This window comes from Triticum urartu, chromosome 7 (assembly GCF_003073215.2).
Source record: "Triticum urartu cultivar G1812 chromosome 7, Tu2.1, whole genome shotgun sequence".
Taxonomy (NCBI): domain Eukaryota; kingdom Viridiplantae; phylum Streptophyta; class Magnoliopsida; order Poales; family Poaceae; genus Triticum; species Triticum urartu.
The window spans coordinates 53,860,641-53,869,721 of NC_053028.1; positions in this window are offsets into that span (position 1 = coordinate 53,860,641).

Consider the following 9,081-nt stretch of genomic DNA (forward strand, 5'->3'; position numbering starts at 1 on the left):
GGGAGACACTGCCGAGGCCGTTGCGGTGGTGTCGCGTCGGAATAAGTTTCTTCGGGCTCCGTTCGCGGTCAGGCAAGGCTTTTGCCTTCGTCTAGGAGCCAGCGGAGTTGGGGATCCCCGGGTCTCGTCGAGGTCGCGGGCTTTGGCGGCTGGAGGTCCGTCGGCACTGGCCGTTTGGGTCCTCAGATGGGCGATGGATTCAGGGAGACGAAGACCCTTCTTCTTCCTTGTTGGTATGATTTGTTGCTGCTGTTCTTCTCCTTCCTCTGTGCTGATGCTGGTGGGAGATCCTGCTTTATCCGGGCGGATGGCCCGGCCGCGGTGCTGGACCGGTCGGATGACTCGAGTTCTCTTCCCTCCGGAAGGGACACTTTTCGCGGTACTCAAAGCCAAAGTTGGCGACGGCTGTTGCAGGTGTGTTGGATTAATGTCCATGCCCTCTCAGCGCTGGTGTCAAGAAAAGAGGAAGCAGCGTGGCGGCAATTGTACCGTGGTCGAAGATGATGACATGTTTGCGACTGGTTGCAGATCCTTCTGCTGCAGGGGTCTTCACTCAAGATTTAGGGATGATGACACAGGGCTCCGGAGATCTTCTTGTGTTATGGTTGTCTTAGGGTACTCTAGGTGTTCATGGTCATTTGTGTTTGCGCTTCAGTGTGTTTGTAAGGGTCAACTTCTTTGTACTGATTCGTGATATGAATAGAAAATTCTCACAAAAAAAAACGCATGTTCGAGAGTTCATCCATACTACAAGTCGTAGGACATACGTGATTGGAGTCCAACGTGACATGTTTTTTTAAGAAAAAGTCCAATGTGATAGAACAAAAAGTACCACTCATGCACGTATATGTACACATAAATGTGTCCTTGCATAAATGCATGTGTACAAAAACAATACAAGGGCCCATGACAAAAACAATACACATGGCCGCTGACTCCTCCCCTATCTATGGCAGCTGGTGGCAGTTTTTCTCAGTGAAGGATGTCCCCATCACCATCAAGTGTGCTCTCCCACCCGCATGGCCATGAACGAACCACAAAGGAGCCCAAAGCCACGTGCCGCAAGGGATGATGAGCGACGACAAGCGTCGATTGATCTTCCTCTTTGTCAGGATCGCCGCGTCTTCCTCTTTACATCCATAGCCAGCTTCAAAGTACACCAACGTTTCTGATCTAACAAAGGCCAACTATCAAATCCATCTTCTAAAACTCTCCATGGCTTAAAATTCTGAGCAGGCTACAATCTAACGATGATAATGGTCGATGCAACGTAGGATGAGGTGTACCGATGGTGCTCTAAAGTAGATCGTGTTGTAGTGGTAATTGATACACTGCCCATTGGCGAACCTACATCGGACAGCAAGAACAGCGATTTATCTGTTCGATGTCATTGAGTTCGTCATCGGTTCTACAAGACAAGTCCCATGCAGGTAAAACCTATTCCAAAATTTGTTGAATGTGCTGCTTGATTTTTAGCCTGTCGGATGCCAGACGAATCCCAATCAAATATCATGATATCAAGCCTCCGATCATGTGAAAAATTGATATATACATGCATGTTTCTGAGCACACTTTACCCAGTTATGTTGTAGAGGAGCGAACCAGATTCATCTGCATCCAGTTTCGCCATGTGCAAGGTAGTGGTGTTGTGATGCATATGTGTAGAATCATTTGGGGCATCGATTAGTATTATGTATTTTTCTAGGGATATACTGCTTTGCCTGATGTGCGTGCGGTTCGTGAATTACATGGTTTCAAATGGTTCTTTCGAGGTGCAGATTCTTAATACGTATTTGCATATATAGTATGTCTATGCATGTCTTTTTTTGTCCTTATAACAAATATAACAAATAAAAAATTAGTCATTAAAACAATTGTAAATACATATATATTACTTCTGTAAAATAAACTGGATGTATCATCCGCCGCAAAGATCTAATGTAAACACATCATTGTCTATGCGAAATATGGATGACAAATATTTAAAAAGTTCTATCTATGTGAATCATAAAATATATTGTTTAAGAATTTGTTGGTTCAGGCAAGAACTTCTAATCTTAATAATATATGGTATAATGAGAATATAAGACAATAATTTTTTTAATATGTATATTATTTGCTTTGATATCACATATTTTGATAGAAACCCGGGCAAGCATGTGCCCACTATTGTGTATAGAAACAGACTGTATAATACTATGATGCTTCCATGGCCAAAAGGAAGATTTATATAATTTTTTAGATAGGGTACGAAAGGAAGATATATGCTAAAATATTTGAAATGATGTATGTTTGCTGGACCCTAGCTATGTCCAGCCAAGGTACACATGCATGTATTATTATAATAATTTACGTCACAATACTCATATTATTGGATGCAAACAATCTAATCACAAAATAGTCGAGGCGGTGTAGCTCCGTTGGACCCTATGTCCGACCAAGGTACACATGCATCTGTTATAAAAATAATCTACATCAACATATTGATATTATTGTTTGACATTTCGAATTTTCACAACTATGTTATATTAAATTTTAAAAATGCTAGCCCGTGTGCATGTGCACGGGTTGACGACTGGTCTCATTAATTAATGAAGGGATTCGGTCAACTTGTGGGCCGGCTGGTGATTCCTTCGACTATATGTACCTGTCCATATTGGACACGACTACGCGCAGTACCGACCGTCAACGGCGGCGCCATCTTCAATAAATACTTAGCCTTTGTTAGGATTTAGACTCGGGTTTTGTTTAGAGAAGTTTAGCTATTGCTACTTTTATTTGTCTTCACTCGTAGCGGCTAGTGCGACCGTCAAGGCATCCTATCGGAACCCCAATTTGTGAGATTTATTCATCTAGCATATCCGCAATTCTTAGATTGCTTGGCTATTATTTTCTTGCATGTTCTTCGATTTGCTTGCAGGAAAAATCCTTCGTGGATAGGTCGATCGCGCCGTTGGCTCGGTCGATAACACCGTGGAGTTGGTTCAGCGATCGCCGTGGATATCAGTCGTGTACGGTTCTCCTTGTACGGTTGGTAGCCGGATCGTGAGGGTCAAGTCTCACAAAAATCGTAGCTATCCTCTCTCATCGAAAGATTGGGCCCCGGTTCACATCAAGTGGTATCACATGGTGTTGGGCTAGCATAGCACCCGATGGCGGCAATCATGGGGCTCCGAGACAGCATCACCGCGCAGATCTCTGGTGTTGTTGGCCAAAGACGGCTTTGCCGACGGTGATGCATTATGGAAAGATGGAGAGCTAAAAGAGGGGAGGAGAAGAATCGGGAAGACAATAGAGATTTATTGGCGAAGGGGAGATGAACGGAATCATCGGGAGAAGAGGCAATAAGAGGAAGAGGCAACAATCGGTGCGACGGTGGTAAAAAATTACACGATTCCTTTCATTGAAAAGGAAAAAAGCAGGATTGCCAACGTGGCAGATTTGCTTACATCGATGGCTACATGTTCATTGCTGATGTGGATAGGCTGCATGTCAAGAGAAATATGGTAGTGAGGATGAATTATTGGGTATTATAGATGCGCAACATCACATTTAAGCTTTTTTTTTGAAATTTCAAAACACAATGGTTTTTAAAATGGATATTTTTTGGAACACAAACTTTTTTCAAATTTATAAATAAATTTTTGAAAACTTGAACAATTTTTTCTACATGAACTTTTTTTGAAATTTCAAAAAGCAATTATTTTTTAATGCAACCTTTTTCAAATTTTCAAAACATGATTGTTTTTAAAACGAATATTTTTAAAAACTCTAAACAAAATTCATAAAGTTGAAAAGTTTTTGAAAATTCACTCAAATTGTGGACACTTTCTTAAAAGTGTGAAAGATTTTTAAAAACTTCAAACATTTTTCAAATCATGGACATTTTCTAGAAAAATGAAAAAAATCAAATTCCCAACAATGTTTGAAGAGGAAATGTTGAATTTATGAAAAAAGAAACAGAAAAAGAAAAAGGAAAAAAGAAAGAAAGCAAGCAAGGAAAACTAGTGAACAAAGAAAACAAAAAAAAGGAAAACAAACTGAAAAATATTGTAAGAAAAACCAATCCTAGCTACTTGGGCTGGTCCATCTGTTGCTCGCTGCTCATTTCCCAGATTTTTTAGGGGTAAAACCAAGTTTTATTCATCAAAGACCATAGAGTGTGGGATAGAGTTTGGGTCATCACGTCAGCCAAACCAAACATGACGTCCCAGACATAACAGAAGAAAACCTGTCTAGACTATGTGCTTGGACGTTGACAGCATCTTCTTTAGAAAATAAATACAATCAAATAAAGACATTTCCAATTTGATCTCACTGATAATGGCTCATTTCCAGACAGTTTGCTCACATTTTTGAGAGAAAATTTAGCCTCGATGGGCTGGGAAATTGGGTCGGCCAACCTCTAGTATGACCGACTTGTCTTTGTCCAGTAGAAAGCCTGTCATGTCGCCAAAGAGCCCATCCTTACATGTTTTTACAGGACATGCATCGGTTATGTTCCTCCAGCACGACCGGCCGCCTCCCAGCCTCCCTCGCCCGCTCGACAGCTCCCCCACCGCCGGGGCTAACCCTTGACCCCCCCCCCAAGGTTGCGAGCTTGCCCCTTCCCGCCCTCTCTTCTGCATGGCCTGGCCCCACCCGCCTTCTCCCCCACGGGTGTTTTGCCGAGTGTCGTGGAAAAAACTCTCGGCAAAATATTGGAACTCGCGCAAAATGTGCTTTCCCGACTACTACACTTGGCAAAAGGGGGTATGCACTACACTATTTTGCTTGTCGAGATTGCATACGACCTTGGGTAAAGATGATCCCAAAATCAAAGTTTTTCATTTCGACGAGACGAATAATTTTCATTGCCTGAGAACTTTTTCATTTTAGGCCATGTTATTTACACTTATTGCCATGCCAAAATATGTCTCAAATTAATAAGGTGATGGTCATATTTATTGTATAATTTACGACAATGGGCCTAAACTTGGCATTTAGGTGCATCTCGCCATTACAAACAATGATGCCAAATAGAGTTTGCAACATTTTGTACAAAAAATATTTTTTGCATTTTTCTAAGTGTAAAAGATGGATATTTTTGTGAAACGGGTAAAAAAACATAGTGCAAAATGGCACCACTCCAATTTTCACAAAAAGTAGACCATATTTTTAGAAAATTCCCCTGTTTTCTGGATCTTCTAGATTTCTAGCTACTTTCGCACATTTAAATTCAAATTTGAACTTCAAGTGTACGCAAGTAGTAATTATATGAAAGAACCACTTAAAGTTTGAGAGATTCAGCCCCTTACCATGAATGGCCGTTTTGCCCTTGTTTGGGGAAAATGAAACAAAAAGGATACAAGTCCAAAAAATGCAATCCTTTCGTATGGACTCCTTTTATGTGTATTAGTTAGGATGAAAATAACAAACTTTCGATATGAAAATTTTGAAAGAAAAATATCCTTCACAAAACGGGCTATCGTGTTTGAACATTCATGGTTTTCAAGTCAAACGACCAAGGTGATGACATATTCATTGCATAATTTATTATAATGTGCCCAAATTAGACATATAGGTGAATATTACCATTACAAATAATGTTGCAAAATAGAGTTTCCAACCTTTTGTACAAAAAAATCATTTTCTATTTTCTACTCCCTCCGTTCCTAAATATTTGTCTTTCTAGAGATTTCATCAAGTGACTACATACGGAGCAAAATGAGTGAATCTGTACTCTCAAATATGTCCACATACATCCGTATGTTGTAGTCCATTTGAAATGTCTAAAAAGACAAATATTTTGGAACGGAGGGAGTAAGTGTCAAGAATGGGTGTTTCTTGGGAAGCGGGTACAAAAAACAGGGTGCAAAATTGCACCACTCCAATTTTCACAAAAAGTAGACCATATTAGATGGACAATTCCCAAGTTTTGTAAATTTCCTAGATTTCTAGCTAAAAAATTAACAATCCGTGTATTTTAAATATTTAGTGGAAATATTTTTTAAATGGGAAGGGCGGATATTTAAAGGATAGCGTGGACATCTGAGGGTGTACCTTTAAGCATTGTAGATGCCTTTATGTGCTGGTTTGTGCCGTGATCAACCGGCAATGTGGTAGTGTTAATCAGTATATACTTTTGATTGTAAAAGAAATCAATATATAATTTATTTGGATTATTGTAATTTGTAGGGAAAACTTTAATGGATTTATTTAGCCTATTCTTTCTGAAATCACTAATTAAGGGGTACCTTTTTGCAAAGGCACTCCCCACCTTCATTGGTGCTGACAAGTGGCACACACATGGGAATTTCCCCTTCTTCGCATAGTTTAAAAAACCAGACCGGACTGGCAGTTGAACCGAAAAAATCGAAATCGATAGCCTCAGTAGTTTTTTAAGATAATAAGACCGTTCTGCAATCAGACCGGAGAAAACCGGTCGAACCGGCCAGTTTTCTAGAAAACTGGTGAAAATACCGGGCCATTGAACCGGGAAAAACAGGAAAAATGTTTTAACAGAAATTGGGAAATTGGGATTTGATCCTAAGTCGTGTGAGCAGTACACGGGGCCTGCCCATGGCCCAATAACCAACTTGGTTTGTGCTACTTTGTTGTCCTACATGGATATAATTTTATTTGACCATTGTTTCAGACTATATTACCACATATATTAATCAACATATATTACTTTATTGCTTAAAAAACCGATTATCGAACCGATGAACTGGCGGTTCGACCAGTAAAAACCTGAACCGGCAACCTTTCCGGTTCGATTTCGGGTTCAGTTTTTTAAACTATGCTTCTTCATGGATTCATTTTTTTAAAATTATTTTATCTCTTGAACAGCGCATTTAAATCACGAACCATTTTCATCGTTGGATTTCTCGGGTCGAGATCTTTAAAACTAGGTCCCATGTTTCGATGAACTTTTTCTTCATGAAAAATCAAAAATAAAAAAAATGATGAAAACAAAAAATACAGAAACCAAAGAAGGAAAAATCGAAACCGAAAAAACGTAACCCGAAATCACGGTTGTGCTTTTTCATAATATTTGGAAGAACAGTTGTGCTTTCTCCTTTTCAGGAAACACGGTTTTGCTTCTCGTGGAAGCACATGCTATGCTTTTCCGTTTTCAAGAAGCACATGCCATGCTTCTCTTTTTTTTTCTGGGAAGCACAGTTGTGCTCTTTTTTTGGAGAAGCATAGATGTGTTTTCCCTTTTCAGAGAAGCACTACCTATGCATCTCATCCAAGAACATGCTATGCTTTCCCTTTTGGGGGGAAATTATAGTTGTGCTTTGCCAGTCACGGAAGCAAAATTGTGCTTTTTTCCTTCTCGGGAAGCTGTCTTTCCCACAGACAAGCATGGCTTCATGAAAGAACAATAAACATGTGTAGGAAAAAAAATTCTAAGGGTGTACCCAGCGCACGACACGTGGCAGTAGCTGGGCGCATCACTTGATGCACTCTCGGGGCCTAAAAGTGACCTCTGTGGAAGCCTCTGGAAGGATACCTGTTAGTTAGATAGTTGGAGACCTCCTTGCGTAAAATAGGAGGGTGGCCACAAAGGGGGTGTGTCCTGGTGGGCCGACCCAGCAGTGTGTTGCACTCTAGCACAAATTGGTCAAAATATAAAAAGTGACATGTGAGCAAAGGGCGCATGGCTAGCCACTCACGCGGATGAACTCTGCTAACTACTAGGCCCCGTTGAACTTTAAAAACTATGTCTATGCGCAACATCACATCTGAACTTTTTTTGAAATTTCAAAACGCGTTTGTTTTCTGAATGTAACCTTTTTTAAATTCCAAAACATGATTGTTTTTAAAATGAATACTTTTTAAGAACTATAAAAAAATTGAAAACTTGAACATTTTTGGAAAAACACTCGAAATTGTGGACATTTTTTGAAAAACGTGAAAGAATTTTGAAAAACTTCAAATGTTTTTCAAAGCACGAACATTTTTGGGAAAAAAATGAAGAAAAATAAAATTCCGTAATTTTTTGAACATTTTTTAGAAATGTTGAATTTATTAAAAAAAATAAACAAGAAAAATGAAAAGAGAAAGAAAGAAAGGAACACTAGTGAAGAAATAAAACCCAAAGGGAAAAAGCCTGAAAAATAGTGTAGAAAAAAAACTATCCTAGCTACTTGGGTTGGTCCATATGCAGTTTGCTCGCTGCGCATTTCCTAGTTTTTTTGGGGGTGGGGGAGGTAAAACTAAGCTTTATTCATCAGACACCACAGAGTGTGGGATAGAGTTCGGATCTTGGAATTAGCCGAACCAAACGTGACGTCTTAGAGTTAACGAAAGAGAAAATTCACTCAAATTGTGGACACTTTCTTAAAAGTGTGAAAGATTTTTAAAAACTTCAAACATTTTTCAAATCATGGACATTTTCTAGAAAAATGAAAAAAATCATATTCCCAACAATGTTTGAAGAGGAAATGTTGAATTTATGAAAAAAGAAACAGAAAAAGAAAAAGGAAAAAAGAAAGAAAGCAAGCAAGGAAAACTAGTGAACAAAGAAAACAAAAAAAGGAAAACAAACTGAAAAATATTGTAAGAAAAACCAATCCTAGCTACTTGGGCTGGTCCATCTGTTGCTCGCTGCTCATTTCCCAGATTTTTTAGGGGTAAAACCAAGTTTTATTCATCAAAGACCATAGAGTGTGGGATAGAGTTTGGGTCATCACATCAGCCAAACCAAACATGACGTCCCAGACATAACGGAAGAAAACCTGTCTAGACTATGTGCTTGGACGTTGACAGCATCTTCTTTAGAAAATAAATACAATCAAATAAAGACATTTCCAATTTGATCTCATTGATAATGGCTCATTTCCAGACAGTTTGCTCACATTTTTGAGAGAAAATTTAGCCTCGATGGGCTGGGAAATTGGGTCGGCCAACCTCTAGTATGACCGACTTGTCTTTGTCCAGTAGAAAGCCTGTCATGTCGCCAAAGAGCCCATCCTTACATGTTTTTAGAGGACATGCATCGGTTATGTTCCTCCAGCACGACCGGCCGCCTCCCAGCCTCCCTCGCCCGCTCGACAGCTCCCCCACCGCCGGGGCTAACCCTTGACCCCCCCC